We start from the raw sequence: 13,088 nt of genomic DNA on the forward strand, positions 1-13,088 counted from the left end.
CTTGAAGGTGAGGCTTCCCACGCGTGCTCATAGCCAATGGGCCTCAAACCCAAAAAAACGCCTGCCGCACCTGGGGTTCACAGCCGGTCTCCCATGCAGCTACTAATCAGGCCTGAAGCCGCTTAGCTTCCGCGATCTGACGAGAGCGGGCGCTTTCGGCTTAGTGTGGCCGCAGGCAACCTCCAAGGCGCCGTTCCGGCGCCTTGAAGGTGAGGCTTCCCACGCGTGCTCATAGCCATTGGGCCTCAAACCCAAAAAACCGCCTGCAGCACCTGGGGTTCACAGCCGGTCTCCCATGCAGCTACTAACCAGGCCTGAAGCCGCTTAGCTTCCGCGATCTGACGAGAGCGGGCGCTTTCGGCTTAGTGTGGCCGCAGGCAACCTCCAGGGCGCCTTGAAGGTGAGGCTTCCCACGCGTGCTCATAGCCATTGGGCCTCAAACCCAAAAAACCGCCTGCAGCACCTGGGGTTCACAGCCGGTCTCCCATGCAGCTACTAACCAGGCCTGAAGCCGCTTAGCTTCCGCGATCTGACGAGACCGGGCGCTTTCGGCTTAGTGTGGCCGCAGGCAACCTCCAGGGCGCCGTTCCGGCGCCTTGAAGGTGAGGCTTCCCACGCGTGCTCATAGCCATTGGGCCTCAAACCCAAAACAACGCCTGCAGCACCTGGGGTTCACAGCCGGTCTCCCATGCAGCTACTAACCAGGCCTGAAGCCACTTAGCTTCCGCGATCTGACGAGAGCGGGCGCTTTCGGCTTAGTGTGGCCGCAGGCAACCTCCAAGGCGCCGTTCCGGCGCCTTGAAGGTGAGGCTTCCCACGCGTGCTCATAGCCATTGGGCCTCAAACCCAAAAAACCGCCTGCAGAACCTGGGGTTCACAGCCGGTCTCCCATGCAGCTACTAACCAGGCCTGAAGCCGCTTAGCTTCCGCGATCTGACGAGAGCGGGCGCTTTCGGCTTAGTGTGGCCGCAGGCAACCTCCAGGGCGCCGTTCCCTGGCGCCTTGAAGGTGAGGCTTCCCACGCGTGCTCATAGCCATTGGGCCTCAAACCCAAAACAACGCCTGCAGCACCTGGGGTTCACAGCCGGTCTCCCATGCAGCTACTAACCAGGCCTGAAGCCGCTTAGCTTCCGCGATCTGACGAGAGCGGGCGCTTTCGGCTTAGTGTGGCCGCAGGCAACCTCCAGGGCGCCGTTCCGGCGCCTTGAAGGTGAGGCTTCCCATGCGTGCTCATAGCCATTGGGCCTCAAACCCAAAAAAAACGCCTGCCGCACCTGGGGTTCACAGCCAGTCTCCCATGCAGCTACTAACCAGGCCTGAAGCCGCTTAGCTTCCGCGATCTGACGAGAGCGGGCGCTTCCGGCTTAGTGTGGCCGCAGGCAACCTCCAGGGCGCCGTTCCGGCGCCTTGAAGGTGAGGCTTCCCACGCGTGCTCATAGCCATTGGGCCTCAAACCCAAAACAACGCCTGCAGCACCTGGGGTTCACAGCCGGTCTCCCATGCAGCTACTAACCAGGCCTGAAGCCGCTTAGCTTCCGCAATCTGACGAGAGCGGGCGCTTTCGGCTTAGTGTGGCCGCAGGCAACCTTCAAGGCGCCGTTACGGCGCCTTGAAGGTGAGGCTTCCCACGCGTGCTCATAGCCATTGGGCCTCAAACCCAAAAAAACGCCTGCAGCACCTGGGGTTCACAGCCGGTCTCCCATGCAGCTACTAATCAGGCCTGAAGCCGCTTAGCTTCCGCGATCTGACGAGAGCGGGCGCTTTCGGCTTAGTGTGGCCGCAGGCAACCTCCAAGGCGCCGTTCCGGCGCCTTGAAGGTGAGGCTTCCCACGCGTGCTCATAGCCATTGGGCCTCAAACCCAAAAAACCGCCTGCAGCACCTGGGGTTCACAGCCGGTCTCCCATGCAGCTACTAACCAGGCCTGAAGCCGCTTAGCTTCCGCGATCTGACGAGAGCGGGCGCTTTCGGCTTAGTGTGGCCGCAGGCAACCTCCAGGGCGCCGTTCCGGCGCCTTGAAGGTGAGGCTTCCCACGCGTGCTCATAGCCATTGGGCCTCAAACCCAAAAAACCGCCTGCAGCACCTGGGGTTCACAGCCGGTCTCCCATGCAGCTACTAACCAGGCCTGAAGCCGCTTAGCTTCCGCGATCTGACGAGACCGGGCGCTTTCGGCTTAGTGTGGCCGCAGGCAACCTCCAGGGCGCCGTTCCGGCGCCTTGAAGGTGAGGCTTCCCACGCGTGCTCATAGCCATTGGGCCTCAAACCCAAAACAACGCCTGCAGCACCTGGGGTTCACAGCCGGTCTCCCATGCAGCTACTAACCAGGCCTGAAGCCACTTAGCTTCCGCGATCTGACGAGAGCGGGCGCTTTCGGCTTAGTGTGGCCGCAGGCAACCTCCAAGGCGCCGTTCCGGCGCCTTGAAGGTGAGGCTTCCCACGCGTGCTCATAGCCATTGGGCCTCAAACCCAAAAAACCGCCTGCAGAACCTGGGGTTCACAGCCGGTCTCCCATGCAGCTACTAACCAGGCCTGAAGCCGCTTAGCTTCCGCGATCTGACGAGAGCGGGCGCTTTCGGCTTAGTGTGGCCGCAGGCAACCTCCAGGGCGCCGTTCCCTGGCGCCTTGAAGGTGAGGCTTCCCACGCGTGCTCATAGCCATTGGGCCTCAAACCCAAAACAACGCCTGCAGCACCTGGGGTTCACAGCCGGTCTCCCATGCAGCTACTAACCAGGCCTGAAGCCGCTTAGCTTCCGCGATCTGACGAGAGCGGGCGCTTTCGGCTTAGTGTGGCCGCAGGCAACCTCCAGGGCGCCGTTCCGGCGCCTTGAAGGTGAGGCTTCCCATGCGTGCTAATAGCCATTGGGCCTCAAACCCAAAAAAACGCCTGCCGCACCTGGGGTTCACAGCCAGTCTCCCATGCAGCTACTAACCAGGCCTGAAGCCGCTTAGCTTCCGCGATCTGACGAGAGCGGGCGCTTCCGGCTTAGTGTGGCCGCAGGCAACCTCCAGGGCGCCGTTCCGGCGCCTTGAAGGTGAGGCTTCCCACGCGTGCTCATAGCCATTGGGCCTCAAACCCAAAACAACGCCTGCAGCACCTGGGGTTCACAGCCGGTCTCCCATGCAGCTACTAACCAGGCCTGAAGCCGCTTAGCTTCCGCAATCTGACGAGAGCGGGCGCTTTCGGCTTAGTGTGGCCGCAGGCAACCTTCAAGGCGCCGTTACGGCGCCTTGAAGGTGAGGCTTCCCACGCGTGCTCATAGCCATTGGGCCTCAAACCCAAAAAAACGCCTGCAGCACCTGGGGTTCACAGCCGGTCTCCCATGCAGCTACTAACCAGGCCTGAAGCCGCTTAGCTTCCGCGATCTGACGAGAGCGGGCGCTTTCGGCTTAGTGTGGCCGCAGGCAACCTCCAGGGCGCCGCTCCGGCGCCTTGAAGGTGAGGCTTCCCACGCGTGCTCATAGCCATTGGGCCTCAAACCCAAAACAAGGCCTGCAGCACCTGGGGTTCACAGCCGGTCTCCCATGCAGCTACTAACCAGGCCTGAAGCCGCTTAGCTTCCGCGATCTGACGCTTTCGGCTTAGTGTGGCCGCAGGCAACCTCCAGAGCGCTGTTCCGGCGCCTTGAAGGTGAGGCTTCGCACGCGTGCTCATAGCCATTGGGTCTCAAACCCAAAAAAAACGCCTGCCGCACCTGGGGTTCACAGCCGGTCTCCCATGCAGCTACTAACCAGGCCTGAAGCCGCTTAGCTTCCGCCATCTGACGAGAGCGGGCGCTTTCGGCTTAGTGTGGCCGCAGGCAACCTCCAGGGCGCCGTTCCGGCGCCTTGAAGGTGAGGCTTCCCACGCGTGCTCATAGCCATTGGGCCTCAAACCCAAAAAAAACGCCTGCAGCACCTGGGGTTCACAGCCGGTCTCCCATGCAGCTACTAAACAGGCCTGAAGCCACTTAGCTTCCGCGATCTGACGAGAGCGGGCACTTTCAGCTTAGTGTGGCCGCAGGCAACCTCCAGGGCGCCGTTCCGGCGCCTTGAAGGTGAGGCTTCCCACGCGTGCTCATAGCCATTGGGCCTCAAACCCAAAAAAACGCCTGCAGCACCTGGGGTTCACAGCCGGTCTCCCATGCAGCTACTAACCAGGCCTGAAGCCGCTTAGCTTCCGCGTTCTGACGAGAGCGGGCGCTTTCGGCTTAGTGTGGCCGCAGGCAACCTCCAGGGCGCCGTTCCGGCGCCTTGAAGGTGAGGCTTCCCACGCGTGCTCATAGCCATTGGGCCTCAAACCCAAAAAAACGCCTGCTGCACCTGGGGTTCACAGCCGGTCTTCCATGCAGCTACTAACCAGGCCTGAAGCCGCTTAGCTTCCGCGATCTGACGAGAGCGGGCGCTTTCGGCTTAGTGTGGCCGCAGGCAACCTCCAAGGCGCCGTTCCGGCGCCTTGAAGGTGAGGCTTCCCACGCGTGCTCATAGCCATTGGGCCTCAAACCCAAAAAACCGCCTGCAGCACCTGGGGTTCACAGCCGGTCTCGCATGCAGCTACTAACCAGGCCTGAAGCCGCTTAGCTTCCGCGATCTGACGAGAGCGGGCGCTTTCGGCTTAGTGTGGCCGCAGGCAACCTCCAGGGCGCCGTTCCGGCGCCTTGAAGGTGAGGCTTCCCACGCGTGCTCATAGCCATTGGGCCTCAAACCCAAAAAAATGCCTGCCGCACCTGGGGTTCACAGCCGGTCTCCCATGCAGCTACTAACCAGGCCTGAAGCCGCTTAGCTTCCGCGATCTAACGAGAGCGGGCGCTTTCGGCTTAGTGTGGCCGCAGGCAACCTTCAAGGCGCCGTTACGGCGCCTTGAAGGTGAGGCTTCCCACGCGTGCTCATAGCCATTGGGCCTCAAACCCAAAAAACCGCCTGCAGCACCTGGGGTTCACAGCCGGTCTCCCATGCAGCTACTAACCAGGCCTGAAGTCGCTTAGCTTCCGCAATCTGACGAGAGCGGGCGCTTTCGGCTTAGTGTGGCCGCAGGCAACCTCCAGGGCGCCGTTCCGGCGCCTTGAAGGTGAGGCTTCCCACGCGTGCTCATAGCCATTGGGCCTCAAACCCAAAACAACGCCTGCAGCACCTGGGGTTCACAGCCGGTCTCCCATGCAGCTACTAACCAGGCCTGAAGCCGCTTAGCTTCCGCGATCTGACGAGAGCGGGCGCTTTCGGCTTAGTGTGGCCGCAGGCAACCTCCAGGGCGCCGTTCCGGCGCCTTGAAGGTGAGGCTTACCACGCGTGCTCATAGCCATTGGGCCTCAAACCCAAAAAACCGCCTGCAGCACCTGGGGTTCACAGCCAGTCTCCCATGCAGCTACTAACCAGGCCTGAAGCCGCTTAGCTTCCGCGATCTGACGAGAGCGGGCGCTTTCGGCTTAGTGTGGCCGCAGGCAACCTCCAGGGCGCCGTTCCGGCGCCTTGAAGGTGAGGCTTCCCACGCGTGCTCATAGCCATTGGGCCTCAAACCCAAAAAAACGCCTGCCCCACCTGGGGTTCACAGCCGGTCTCCCATGCAGCTACTAACCAGGCCTGAAGCCGCTTAGCTTCCGCGATCTGACGAGTGCGGGCGCTTTCGGCTTAGTGTGGCCGCAGGCAACCTCCAGGGCGCCGATCCGGCGCCTTGAAGGTGAGGCTTCCCACGCGTGCTCATAGCCATTGGGTCTCAAACCCAAAAAAAACGCCTGCAGCACCTGGGGTTCACAGCCGGTCTCCCATGCAGCTACTAACCAGGCCTGAAGCCGCTTAGCTTCCGCGATCTGACGAGAACGGGTGCTTTCGGCTTAGTGTGGCCGCAGGCAACCTCCAGGGCGCCGTTCCGGCGCCTTGAAGGTGAGGCTTCCCACGCGTGCTCATAGCCATTGGGCCTCAAACCCAAAACAACGCCTGCAGCACCTGGGGTTCACAGCCGGTCTCCCATGCAGCTACTAACCAGGCCTGAAGCCACTTAGCTTCCGCGATCTGACGAGAGCGGGCGCTTTCGGCTTAGTGTGGCCGCAGGCAACCTCCAGGGCGCCGTTCTGGCGCCTTGAAGGTGAGGCTTCCCATGCGTGCTCATAGCCATTGGGCCTCAAACCCAAAAAAACGCCTGCTGCACCTGGGGTTCACAGCCGGTCTCCCATGCAGCTACTAACCAGGCCTGAAGCCGCTTAGCTTCCGCGATCTGACGAGAGCGGGCGCTTTCGGCTTAGTGTGGCCGCAGGCAACCTCCAAGGCGCCGTTCCGGCGCCTTGAAGGTGAGGCTTCCCACGCGTGCTCATAGCCATTGGGCCTCAAACCCAAAAAACCGCCTGCAGCACCTGGGGTTCACAGCCAGTCTCCCATGCAGCTACTAACCAGGCCTGAAGCCGCTTAGCTTCCGCGATCTGACAAGAGCGGGCGCTTTCGGCTTAGTGTGGCCGCAGACAACCTCCAGGGCGCCGTTCCGGCGCCTTGAAGGTGAGGCTTCCCACGCGTGCTCATAGCCATTGGGCCTCAAACCCAAAACAACGCCTGCAGCACCTGGGGTTCACAGCCGGTCTCCCATGCAGCTACTAACCAGGCCTGAAGCCGCTTAGCTTCCGCGATCTGACGAGAGCGGGCGTTTTCGGCTTAGTGTGGCCGCAGGCAACCTCCAGGGCGCCGTTCCGGCGCCTTGAAGGTGAGGCTTCCCACGCGTGCTCATAGCCATTGGGCCTCAAACCCAAAACAACGCCTGCAGCACCTGGGGTTCACAGCCGGTCTCCCATGCAGCTACTAACCAGGCCTGAAGCCGCTTAGCTTCCGCGATCTGACGAGAGCGGGCACTTTCGGCTTAGTGTGGCCGCAGGCAACCTCCAGGGCGCCGTTCCGGCGCCTTGAAGGTGAGGCTTCCCACGCGTGCTCATAGCCATTGGGCCTCAAACCCAAAAAAACGCCTGCCGCACCTGGGGTTCACAGCCGGTCTCCCATGCAGCTACTAACCAGGCCTGAAGCCGCTTAGCTTCCGCGATCTGACGAGAGCGGGCGCTTTAGGCTTAGTGTGGCCGCAGGCAACCTCCAAGGCGCCGTTCCGGCGCCTTGAAGGTGAGGCTTCCCACGCGTGCTCATAGCCATTGGGCCTCAAACCCAAAAAACCGCCTGCAGCACCTGGGGTTCACAGCCGGTCTCCCATGCAGCTACTAACCAGGCCTGAAGCCGCTTAGCTTCCGCGATCTGACGAGAGCGGGCGCTTTCGGCTTAGTGTGGCCGCAGGCAACCTCCAGGGCGCCGTTCCGGCGCCTTGAAGGTGAGGCTTCTCACGCGTGCTCATAGCCATTGGGCCTCAAACCCAAAACAACGCCTGCAGCACCTGGGGTTCACAGCCGGTCTCCCATGCAGCTGCTAACCAGGCCTGAAGCCGCTTAGCTTCCGCGATCTGACGAGAGCGGGCGCTTTCGGCTTAGTGTGGCCGCAGGCAACCTCCAGGGCGCCGTTCCGGCGCCTTGAAGGTGAGGCTTCCCACGCGTGCTCATAGCCATTGGGCCTCAAACCCAAAACAAGGCCTGCAGCACCTGGGGTTCACAGCCGGTCTCCCATGCAGCTACTAACCAGGCCTGAAGCCGCTTAGCTTCCGCGATCTGACGCTTTCGGCTTAGTGTGGCCGCAGGCAACCTCCAGAGCGCCGTTCCGGCGCCTTGAAGGTGAGGCTTCGCACGCGTGCTCATAGCCATTGGGTCTCAAACCCAAAAAAACGCCTGCCGCACCTGGGGTTCACAGCCGGTCTCCCATGCAGCTACTAACCAGGCCTGAAGCCGCTTAGCTTCCGCGATCTGACGCTTTCAGCTTAGTGTGGCCGCAGGCAACCTCCAGGGCGCCGTTCCGGCGCCTTGAAGGTGAGGCTTCCCACGCGTGCTCATAGCCATTGGGCCTCAAACCCCAAAAAACGCCTGCAGCACCTGGGGTTCACAGCCGGTCTCCCATGCAGCTACTAACCAGGCCTGAAGCCGCTTAGCTTCCGCGATCTGACGAGAGCGGGCGCTTTCGGCTTAGTGTGGCCGCAGGCAACCTCCAGGGCGCCGTTCCGGCGCCTTGAAGGTGAGGCTTCCCACGCGTGCTCATAGCCATTGGGTCTCAAACCCAAAAAAACACCTGCAGCACCTGGGGTTCACAGCTGGTCTCCCATGCAGCTACTAACCAGGCCTGAAGCCGCTTAGCTTCTGCGATCTGACGAGAGCGGGCGCTTTCGGCTTAGTGTGGCCGCAGGCATCCTCCAGGGCGCCGTTCCAGCGCCTTGAAGGTGAGGCTTCCCACGCGTGCTCATAGCCATTGGGCCTCAAACCCAAAAAAACGCCTGCCGCACCTGGGGTTCACAGCCGGTCTCCCATGCAGCTACTATCCAGGCCTGAAGCCGCTTAGCTTCCGCGATCTGACGAGAGCGGGCGCTTTCGGCTTAGTGTGGCTGCAGGCAACCTCCAAGGCGCCGTTCCGGCGCCTTGAAGGTGAGGCTTCCCACGCGTGCTCATAGCCATTGGGCCTCAAACCCAAAACAACGCCTGCAGCACCTGGGGTTCACAGCCCGTCTCCCATGCAGCTACTAACCAGGCCTGAAGCCGCTTAGCTTCCGCGATCTGACGAGAGCGGGCGCTTTCGGCTTAGTGTGGCCGCAGGCAACCTCCAGGGCGCCGTTCCGGCGCCTTGAAGGTGAGGCTTCCCACGCGTGCTCATAGCCATTGGGCCTCAAACCCAAAAAAAACGCCTGCCGCACCTGGGGTTCACAGCCGGTCTCCCATGCAGCTACTAACCAGGCCTGAAGCCGCTTAGCTTCCGCGATCTGACGAGAGCAGGCGCTTTCGCTTAGTGTGGCCGCAGGCAACCTCCAAGGCGCCGTTCCGGCGCCTTGAAGGTGAGGCTTCCCACGCGTGCTCATAGACATTGGGCCTCAAACCCAAAAAACCGCCTGCAGCACCTGGGGTTCACAGCCGGTCTCCCATGCAGCTACTAACCAGGCCTGAAGCCGCTTAGCTTCCACGATCTGACGAGAGCGGGCACTTTCGGCTTAGTGTGGCCGCAAGCAACCTCCAGGGAGCCGTTCCGGCGCCTTGAAGGTGAGGCTTCCCACGCGTGCTCATAGCCATTGGGCCTCAAACCCAAAACAACGCCTGCAGCACCTGGGGTTCACAGCCGGTCTCCCATGCAGCTACTAACCAGGCCTGAAGCCGCTTAGCTTCCGCGATCTGACGAGAGCGGGCGATTTCGGCTTAGTGTGGCCGCAGGCAACCTCCAGGGCGCCGTTCCGGCGCCTTGAAGGTGAGGCTTCCCACGCGTGCTCATAGCCATTGGGTCTCAAACCCAAAAAAACGCCTGCAGCACCTGGAGTTCACAGCCGGTCTCCCATGCAGCTACTAACCAGGCCTGAAGCAACTTAGCTTCCGCGATCTGACGAGAGCGGGCGCTTTCGGCTTAGTGTGGCCGCAGGCAACCTCCAGGGCGCCGTTCCGGCTCCTTGAAGGTGAGGCTTCCCACGCGTGCTCATAGCCATTAGGCCTCAAACCCAAAAAAACGCCTGCAGCACCTGGGGTTCACAGCCGGTCTCCCATTCAGCTACTAACCAGGCCTGAAGCCGCTTAGCTTCCGCGATCTGACGAGAGCGGGCGCTTTCGGCTTAGTGTGGCCGCAGGCAACCTCCAGGGCGCCGTTCCGGCGCCTTGAAGGTGAGGCTTCCCACGCGTGCTCATAGCCATTGGGTCTCAAACCCAAAAAAACACCTGCAGCACCTGGGGTTCACAGCTGGTCTCCCATGCAGCTACTAACCAGGCCTGAAGCCGCTTAGCTTCTGCGATCTGACGAGAGCGGGCGCTTTCGGCTTAGTGTGGCCGCAGGCATCCTCCAGGGCGCCGTTCCAGCGCCTTGAAGGTGAGGCTTCCCACGCGTGCTCATAGCCATTGGGCCTCAAACCCAAAAAAACGCCTGCCGCACCTGGGGTTCACAGCCGGTCTCCCATGCAGCTACTATCCAGGCCTGAAGCCGCTTAGCTTCCGCGATCTGACGAGAGCGGGCGCTTTCGGCTTAGTGTGGCTGCAGGCAACCTCCAAGGCGCCGTTCCGGCGCCTTGAAGGTGAGGCTTCCCACGCGTGCTCATAGCCATTGGGCCTCAAACCCAAAACAACGCCTGCAGCACCTGGGGTTCACAGCCCGTCTCCCATGCAGCTACTAACCAGGCCTGAAGCCGCTTAGCTTCCGCGATCTGACGAGAGCGGGCGCTTTCGGCTTAGTGTGGCCGCAGGCAACCTCCAGGGCGCCGTTCCGGCGCCTTGAAGGTGAGGCTTCCCACGCGTGCTCATAGCCATTGGGCCTCAAACCCAAAAAAACGCCTGCCGCACCTGGGGTTCACAGCCGGTCTCCCATGCAGCTACTAACCAGGCCTGAAGCCGCTTAGCTTCCGCGATCTGACGAGAGCAGGCGCTTTCGCTTAGTGTGGCCGCAGGCAACCTCCAAGGCGCCGTTCCGGCGCCTTGAAGGTGAGGCTTCCCACGCGTGCTCATAGACATTGGGCCTCAAACCCAAAAAACCGCCTGCAGCACCTGGGGTTCACAGCCGGTCTCCCATGCAGCTACTAACCAGGCCTGAAGCCGCTTAGCTTCCACGATCTGACGAGAGCGGGCACTTTCGGCTTAGTGTGGCCGCAAGCAACCTCCAGGGAGCCGTTCCGGCGCCTTGAAGGTGAGGCTTCCCACGCGTGCTCATAGCCATTGGGCCTCAAACCCAAAACAACGCCTGCAGCACCTGGGGTTCACAGCCGGTCTCCCATGCAGCTACTAACCAGGCCTGAAGCCGCTTAGCTTCCGCGATCTGACGAGAGCGGGCGATTTCGGCTTAGTGTGGCCGCAGGCAACCTCCAGGGCGCCGTTCCGGCGCCTTGAAGGTGAGGCTTCCCACGCGTGCTCATAGCCATTGGGTCTCAAACCCAAAAAAAACGCCTGCAGCACCTGGAGTTCACAGCCGGTCTCCCATGCAGCTACTAACCAGGCCTGAAGCAACTTAGCTTCCGCGATCTGACGAGAGCGGGCGCTTTCGGCTTAGTGTGGCCGCAGGCAACCTCCAGGGCGCCGTTCCGGCTCCTTGAAGGTGAGGCTTCCCACGCGTGCTCATAGCCATTAGGCCTCAAACCCAAAAAAAACGCCTGCAGCACCTGGGGTTCACAGCCGGTCTCCCATTCAGCTACTAACCAGGCCTGAAGCCGCTTAGCTTCCGCGATCTGACGAGAGCGGGCGCTTTCGGCTTAGTGTGGCCGCAGGCAACCTCCAAGGCGCCGTTCCGGCGCCTTGAAGGTGAGGCTTCCCACGCGTGCTCATAGCCATTGGGTCTCAAACCCAAAAAAACACCTGCAGCACCTGGGGTTCACAGCCGGTCTCCCATGCAGCTACTAACCAGGCCTGAAGCCGCATAGCTTCCGCAATCTGACGAGAGCGGGCGCTTTCGGCTTAGTGTGGCCGCAGGCAACCTCCAGGGCGCCGTTCCGGCGCCTTGAAGGTGAGGCTTCCCAAGCGTGCTCATAGCCATTGGGCCTCAAACCCAAAAAAACGCCTGCAGCACCTGGGGTTCACAGCCGGTCTCCCATGCAGCTACTAACCAGGCCTGAAGCCGCTTAGCTTCCGCGATCTGACGAGAGCGGGCGCTTTCGGCTTAGTGTGGCCGCAGGCAACCTCCAGGGCGCCGTTCCGGCGCCTTGAAGGTGAGGCTTCCCACGCGTGCTCATAGCCATTGGGTCTCAAACCCAAAAAAAACGCCTGCAGCACCTGGGGTTCACAGCCGGTCTCCCATGCAGCTACTAACCAGGCCTGAAGCCGCTTAGCTTCTGCGATCTGACGAGAGCGGGCGCTTTCGGCTTAGTGTGGCCGCAGGCAACCTCCATTGCGCCGTTCCGGCGCCTTGAAGGTGAGGTTTCCCACGCGTGCTCATAGCCATTGGGCCTCAAACCCAAAAAAACGCCTGCCGCACCTGGGGTTCACAGCCGGTCTTCCATGCAGCTACTAACCAGGCCTGAAGCCGCTTAGCTTCCGCGATTTGACGAGAGCGGGCGCTTTCGGCTTAGTGTGGCCGCAGGCAACCTCCAAGGCGCCGTTCCGGCGCCTTGAAGGTGAGGCTTCCCACGCGTGCTCATAGCCATTGGGCCTCAAACCCAAAAAACCGCCTGCAGCACCTGGGGTTCACAGCCGGTCTCGCATGCAGCTACTAACCAGGCCTGAAGCCGCTTAGCTTCCGCGATCTGACGAGAGCGGGCGCTTTCGGCTTAGTGTGGCCGCAGGCAACCTCCAGGGCGCCGTTCCGGCGCCTTGAAGGTGAGGCTTCCCACGCGTGCTCATAGCCATTGGGCCTCAAACCCAAAAAAACGCCTGCCGCACCTGGGGTTCACAGCCGGTCTCCCATGCAGCTACTAACCAGGCCTGAATCCGCTTAGCTTCCACAATCTGACGAGAGCGGGCGCTTTCGGCTTAGTGTGGCCGCAGGCAACCTCCAGGGCGCCGTTCCGGCGCCTTGAAGGTGAGGCTTCCCACGCGTGCTCATAGCCATTGGGCCTCAAACCCAAAAAAACGCCTGCCGCACCTGGGGTTCACAGCCGGTCTCCCATGCAGCTACTAACCAGGCCTGAAGCCGCTTAGCTTCCGCGATCTGACGAGAGCGGGCGCTTTCGGCTTAGTGTGGCCGCAGGCAACCTCCAGGGCGCCGTTCCGGCGCCTTGAAGGTGAGGCTTCCCACGCGTGCTCATAGCCATTGGGCCTCAAACCCAAAAAAATGCCTGCCGCACCTGGGGTTCAAAGCCGGTCTCCCATGCAGCTACTAACCAGGCCTGAAGCTGCTTAGCTTCCGCGATCTGACGAGAGCGGGCGCTTTCGGCTTAGTGTGGCCGCAAGCAACCTCCAAGGCGCCGTTCCGGCGCCTTGAAGGTGAGGCTTCCCACGCGTGCTCATAGCCATTGGGCCTCAAACCCAAAAAACCGCCTGCAGCACCTGGGGTTCACAGCCGGTCTCCCATGCAGCTACTAACCAGGCCTGAAGCCGCTTAGCTTCCGCGATCTGACGAGAGCGGGCGCTTTCGGCTTAGTGTGGCCGCAGGCAACCTCCAGGGCGC

At 61.7% G+C, this 13,088-nt stretch overlaps 16 non-coding genes and 48 pseudogenes across 16 annotated transcripts; all 64 read right to left on the reverse strand.

Moving 5' to 3' along the window:
• Nucleotides 1-58: 58 nt before the first annotated feature.
• LOC137547760 (5S ribosomal RNA) lies at nt 59-177 on the reverse strand (annotated as a pseudogene).
• An 83-nt stretch (nt 178-260) lies between these two features.
• LOC137553955 (5S ribosomal RNA) lies at nt 261-379 on the reverse strand. Its single transcript, XR_011027312.1, has one exon. It is a non-coding gene; the product is annotated as a 5S ribosomal RNA (ribosomal RNA).
• A 72-nt stretch (nt 380-451) lies between these two features.
• LOC137559454 (5S ribosomal RNA) lies at nt 452-570 on the reverse strand (annotated as a pseudogene).
• Nucleotides 571-653: 83 nt separating this feature from the next.
• Nucleotides 654-772, reverse strand: LOC137558061 (5S ribosomal RNA; annotated as a pseudogene).
• Nucleotides 773-855: 83 nt separating this feature from the next.
• On the reverse strand, nt 856-974 carry LOC137547694 (5S ribosomal RNA; annotated as a pseudogene).
• An 85-nt stretch (nt 975-1,059) lies between these two features.
• On the reverse strand, nt 1,060-1,178 carry LOC137553967 (5S ribosomal RNA). Its single transcript, XR_011027314.1, has one exon. It is a non-coding gene; the product is annotated as a 5S ribosomal RNA (ribosomal RNA).
• Nucleotides 1,179-1,262: 84 nt separating this feature from the next.
• LOC137549247 (5S ribosomal RNA) lies at nt 1,263-1,381 on the reverse strand (annotated as a pseudogene).
• An 83-nt stretch (nt 1,382-1,464) lies between these two features.
• LOC137558811 (5S ribosomal RNA) lies at nt 1,465-1,583 on the reverse strand (annotated as a pseudogene).
• Nucleotides 1,584-1,666: 83 nt separating this feature from the next.
• Nucleotides 1,667-1,785, reverse strand: LOC137556700 (5S ribosomal RNA). The gene has a single exon (XR_011029340.1). It is a non-coding gene; the product is annotated as a 5S ribosomal RNA (ribosomal RNA).
• An 83-nt stretch (nt 1,786-1,868) lies between these two features.
• Nucleotides 1,869-1,987, reverse strand: LOC137553980 (5S ribosomal RNA). Its single transcript, XR_011027315.1, has one exon. It is a non-coding gene; the product is annotated as a 5S ribosomal RNA (ribosomal RNA).
• Nucleotides 1,988-2,070: 83 nt separating this feature from the next.
• LOC137559455 (5S ribosomal RNA) lies at nt 2,071-2,189 on the reverse strand (annotated as a pseudogene).
• An 83-nt stretch (nt 2,190-2,272) lies between these two features.
• Nucleotides 2,273-2,391, reverse strand: LOC137558062 (5S ribosomal RNA; annotated as a pseudogene).
• An 83-nt stretch (nt 2,392-2,474) lies between these two features.
• LOC137547695 (5S ribosomal RNA) lies at nt 2,475-2,593 on the reverse strand (annotated as a pseudogene).
• Nucleotides 2,594-2,678: 85 nt separating this feature from the next.
• On the reverse strand, nt 2,679-2,797 carry LOC137553991 (5S ribosomal RNA). The gene has a single exon (XR_011027316.1). It is a non-coding gene; the product is annotated as a 5S ribosomal RNA (ribosomal RNA).
• An 83-nt stretch (nt 2,798-2,880) lies between these two features.
• Nucleotides 2,881-2,999, reverse strand: LOC137549250 (5S ribosomal RNA; annotated as a pseudogene).
• Nucleotides 3,000-3,082: 83 nt separating this feature from the next.
• On the reverse strand, nt 3,083-3,201 carry LOC137558812 (5S ribosomal RNA; annotated as a pseudogene).
• An 83-nt stretch (nt 3,202-3,284) lies between these two features.
• On the reverse strand, nt 3,285-3,403 carry LOC137554003 (5S ribosomal RNA). The gene has a single exon (XR_011027318.1). It is a non-coding gene; the product is annotated as a 5S ribosomal RNA (ribosomal RNA).
• An 83-nt stretch (nt 3,404-3,486) lies between these two features.
• LOC137554621 (5S ribosomal RNA) lies at nt 3,487-3,595 on the reverse strand (annotated as a pseudogene).
• An 84-nt stretch (nt 3,596-3,679) lies between these two features.
• Nucleotides 3,680-3,798, reverse strand: LOC137551023 (5S ribosomal RNA; annotated as a pseudogene).
• Nucleotides 3,799-3,882: 84 nt separating this feature from the next.
• LOC137550797 (5S ribosomal RNA) lies at nt 3,883-4,001 on the reverse strand (annotated as a pseudogene).
• An 83-nt stretch (nt 4,002-4,084) lies between these two features.
• Nucleotides 4,085-4,203, reverse strand: LOC137552937 (5S ribosomal RNA). The gene has a single exon (XR_011027193.1). It is a non-coding gene; the product is annotated as a 5S ribosomal RNA (ribosomal RNA).
• Nucleotides 4,204-4,286: 83 nt separating this feature from the next.
• On the reverse strand, nt 4,287-4,405 carry LOC137549310 (5S ribosomal RNA; annotated as a pseudogene).
• Nucleotides 4,406-4,488: 83 nt separating this feature from the next.
• LOC137548863 (5S ribosomal RNA) lies at nt 4,489-4,607 on the reverse strand (annotated as a pseudogene).
• An 83-nt stretch (nt 4,608-4,690) lies between these two features.
• Nucleotides 4,691-4,809, reverse strand: LOC137559395 (5S ribosomal RNA; annotated as a pseudogene).
• Nucleotides 4,810-4,892: 83 nt separating this feature from the next.
• LOC137549316 (5S ribosomal RNA) lies at nt 4,893-5,011 on the reverse strand (annotated as a pseudogene).
• Nucleotides 5,012-5,094: 83 nt separating this feature from the next.
• On the reverse strand, nt 5,095-5,213 carry LOC137554014 (5S ribosomal RNA). The gene has a single exon (XR_011027319.1). It is a non-coding gene; the product is annotated as a 5S ribosomal RNA (ribosomal RNA).
• An 83-nt stretch (nt 5,214-5,296) lies between these two features.
• LOC137558375 (5S ribosomal RNA) lies at nt 5,297-5,415 on the reverse strand (annotated as a pseudogene).
• Nucleotides 5,416-5,498: 83 nt separating this feature from the next.
• LOC137552325 (5S ribosomal RNA) lies at nt 5,499-5,617 on the reverse strand (annotated as a pseudogene).
• Nucleotides 5,618-5,701: 84 nt separating this feature from the next.
• Nucleotides 5,702-5,820, reverse strand: LOC137556559 (5S ribosomal RNA). The gene has a single exon (XR_011029204.1). It is a non-coding gene; the product is annotated as a 5S ribosomal RNA (ribosomal RNA).
• An 83-nt stretch (nt 5,821-5,903) lies between these two features.
• Nucleotides 5,904-6,022, reverse strand: LOC137558063 (5S ribosomal RNA; annotated as a pseudogene).
• An 83-nt stretch (nt 6,023-6,105) lies between these two features.
• LOC137559350 (5S ribosomal RNA) lies at nt 6,106-6,224 on the reverse strand (annotated as a pseudogene).
• An 83-nt stretch (nt 6,225-6,307) lies between these two features.
• Nucleotides 6,308-6,426, reverse strand: LOC137550597 (5S ribosomal RNA; annotated as a pseudogene).
• An 83-nt stretch (nt 6,427-6,509) lies between these two features.
• LOC137556659 (5S ribosomal RNA) lies at nt 6,510-6,628 on the reverse strand. The gene has a single exon (XR_011029300.1). It is a non-coding gene; the product is annotated as a 5S ribosomal RNA (ribosomal RNA).
• An 83-nt stretch (nt 6,629-6,711) lies between these two features.
• Nucleotides 6,712-6,830, reverse strand: LOC137557537 (5S ribosomal RNA; annotated as a pseudogene).
• Nucleotides 6,831-6,913: 83 nt separating this feature from the next.
• LOC137548589 (5S ribosomal RNA) lies at nt 6,914-7,032 on the reverse strand (annotated as a pseudogene).
• An 83-nt stretch (nt 7,033-7,115) lies between these two features.
• Nucleotides 7,116-7,234, reverse strand: LOC137554025 (5S ribosomal RNA). Its single transcript, XR_011027320.1, has one exon. It is a non-coding gene; the product is annotated as a 5S ribosomal RNA (ribosomal RNA).
• Nucleotides 7,235-7,317: 83 nt separating this feature from the next.
• On the reverse strand, nt 7,318-7,436 carry LOC137548568 (5S ribosomal RNA; annotated as a pseudogene).
• Nucleotides 7,437-7,519: 83 nt separating this feature from the next.
• Nucleotides 7,520-7,628, reverse strand: LOC137554622 (5S ribosomal RNA; annotated as a pseudogene).
• Nucleotides 7,629-7,903: 275 nt separating this feature from the next.
• LOC137554037 (5S ribosomal RNA) lies at nt 7,904-8,022 on the reverse strand. Its single transcript, XR_011027321.1, has one exon. It is a non-coding gene; the product is annotated as a 5S ribosomal RNA (ribosomal RNA).
• An 83-nt stretch (nt 8,023-8,105) lies between these two features.
• On the reverse strand, nt 8,106-8,224 carry LOC137548663 (5S ribosomal RNA; annotated as a pseudogene).
• Nucleotides 8,225-8,307: 83 nt separating this feature from the next.
• LOC137547775 (5S ribosomal RNA) lies at nt 8,308-8,426 on the reverse strand (annotated as a pseudogene).
• An 83-nt stretch (nt 8,427-8,509) lies between these two features.
• LOC137548455 (5S ribosomal RNA) lies at nt 8,510-8,628 on the reverse strand (annotated as a pseudogene).
• Nucleotides 8,629-8,712: 84 nt separating this feature from the next.
• On the reverse strand, nt 8,713-8,830 carry LOC137553827 (5S ribosomal RNA; annotated as a pseudogene).
• An 83-nt stretch (nt 8,831-8,913) lies between these two features.
• LOC137549318 (5S ribosomal RNA) lies at nt 8,914-9,032 on the reverse strand (annotated as a pseudogene).
• Nucleotides 9,033-9,115: 83 nt separating this feature from the next.
• LOC137557938 (5S ribosomal RNA) lies at nt 9,116-9,234 on the reverse strand (annotated as a pseudogene).
• Nucleotides 9,235-9,317: 83 nt separating this feature from the next.
• Nucleotides 9,318-9,436, reverse strand: LOC137549068 (5S ribosomal RNA; annotated as a pseudogene).
• Nucleotides 9,437-9,519: 83 nt separating this feature from the next.
• On the reverse strand, nt 9,520-9,638 carry LOC137555042 (5S ribosomal RNA). The gene has a single exon (XR_011027748.1). It is a non-coding gene; the product is annotated as a 5S ribosomal RNA (ribosomal RNA).
• An 83-nt stretch (nt 9,639-9,721) lies between these two features.
• On the reverse strand, nt 9,722-9,840 carry LOC137548664 (5S ribosomal RNA; annotated as a pseudogene).
• Nucleotides 9,841-9,923: 83 nt separating this feature from the next.
• On the reverse strand, nt 9,924-10,042 carry LOC137547776 (5S ribosomal RNA; annotated as a pseudogene).
• Nucleotides 10,043-10,125: 83 nt separating this feature from the next.
• LOC137548456 (5S ribosomal RNA) lies at nt 10,126-10,244 on the reverse strand (annotated as a pseudogene).
• Nucleotides 10,245-10,327: 83 nt separating this feature from the next.
• On the reverse strand, nt 10,328-10,445 carry LOC137553828 (5S ribosomal RNA; annotated as a pseudogene).
• Nucleotides 10,446-10,528: 83 nt separating this feature from the next.
• LOC137549319 (5S ribosomal RNA) lies at nt 10,529-10,647 on the reverse strand (annotated as a pseudogene).
• Nucleotides 10,648-10,730: 83 nt separating this feature from the next.
• Nucleotides 10,731-10,849, reverse strand: LOC137557939 (5S ribosomal RNA; annotated as a pseudogene).
• An 84-nt stretch (nt 10,850-10,933) lies between these two features.
• Nucleotides 10,934-11,052, reverse strand: LOC137549069 (5S ribosomal RNA; annotated as a pseudogene).
• Nucleotides 11,053-11,136: 84 nt separating this feature from the next.
• Nucleotides 11,137-11,255, reverse strand: LOC137555137 (5S ribosomal RNA). Its single transcript, XR_011027836.1, has one exon. It is a non-coding gene; the product is annotated as a 5S ribosomal RNA (ribosomal RNA).
• An 83-nt stretch (nt 11,256-11,338) lies between these two features.
• Nucleotides 11,339-11,457, reverse strand: LOC137551640 (5S ribosomal RNA; annotated as a pseudogene).
• Nucleotides 11,458-11,540: 83 nt separating this feature from the next.
• Nucleotides 11,541-11,659, reverse strand: LOC137554049 (5S ribosomal RNA). The gene has a single exon (XR_011027322.1). It is a non-coding gene; the product is annotated as a 5S ribosomal RNA (ribosomal RNA).
• An 84-nt stretch (nt 11,660-11,743) lies between these two features.
• Nucleotides 11,744-11,862, reverse strand: LOC137559514 (5S ribosomal RNA; annotated as a pseudogene).
• Nucleotides 11,863-11,945: 83 nt separating this feature from the next.
• Nucleotides 11,946-12,064, reverse strand: LOC137552377 (5S ribosomal RNA; annotated as a pseudogene).
• Nucleotides 12,065-12,147: 83 nt separating this feature from the next.
• On the reverse strand, nt 12,148-12,266 carry LOC137548864 (5S ribosomal RNA; annotated as a pseudogene).
• Nucleotides 12,267-12,349: 83 nt separating this feature from the next.
• On the reverse strand, nt 12,350-12,468 carry LOC137553173 (5S ribosomal RNA; annotated as a pseudogene).
• An 83-nt stretch (nt 12,469-12,551) lies between these two features.
• On the reverse strand, nt 12,552-12,670 carry LOC137559205 (5S ribosomal RNA; annotated as a pseudogene).
• An 83-nt stretch (nt 12,671-12,753) lies between these two features.
• LOC137552054 (5S ribosomal RNA) lies at nt 12,754-12,872 on the reverse strand (annotated as a pseudogene).
• An 83-nt stretch (nt 12,873-12,955) lies between these two features.
• Nucleotides 12,956-13,074, reverse strand: LOC137554060 (5S ribosomal RNA). Its single transcript, XR_011027323.1, has one exon. It is a non-coding gene; the product is annotated as a 5S ribosomal RNA (ribosomal RNA).
• Between the last annotated feature and the right edge of the window lie 14 nt (nt 13,075-13,088).

This window comes from Hyperolius riggenbachi, chromosome 2 (genome assembly GCF_040937935.1).
Source record: "Hyperolius riggenbachi isolate aHypRig1 chromosome 2, aHypRig1.pri, whole genome shotgun sequence".
Classification (NCBI taxonomy): Eukaryota; Metazoa; Chordata; class Amphibia; order Anura; family Hyperoliidae; genus Hyperolius; species Hyperolius riggenbachi.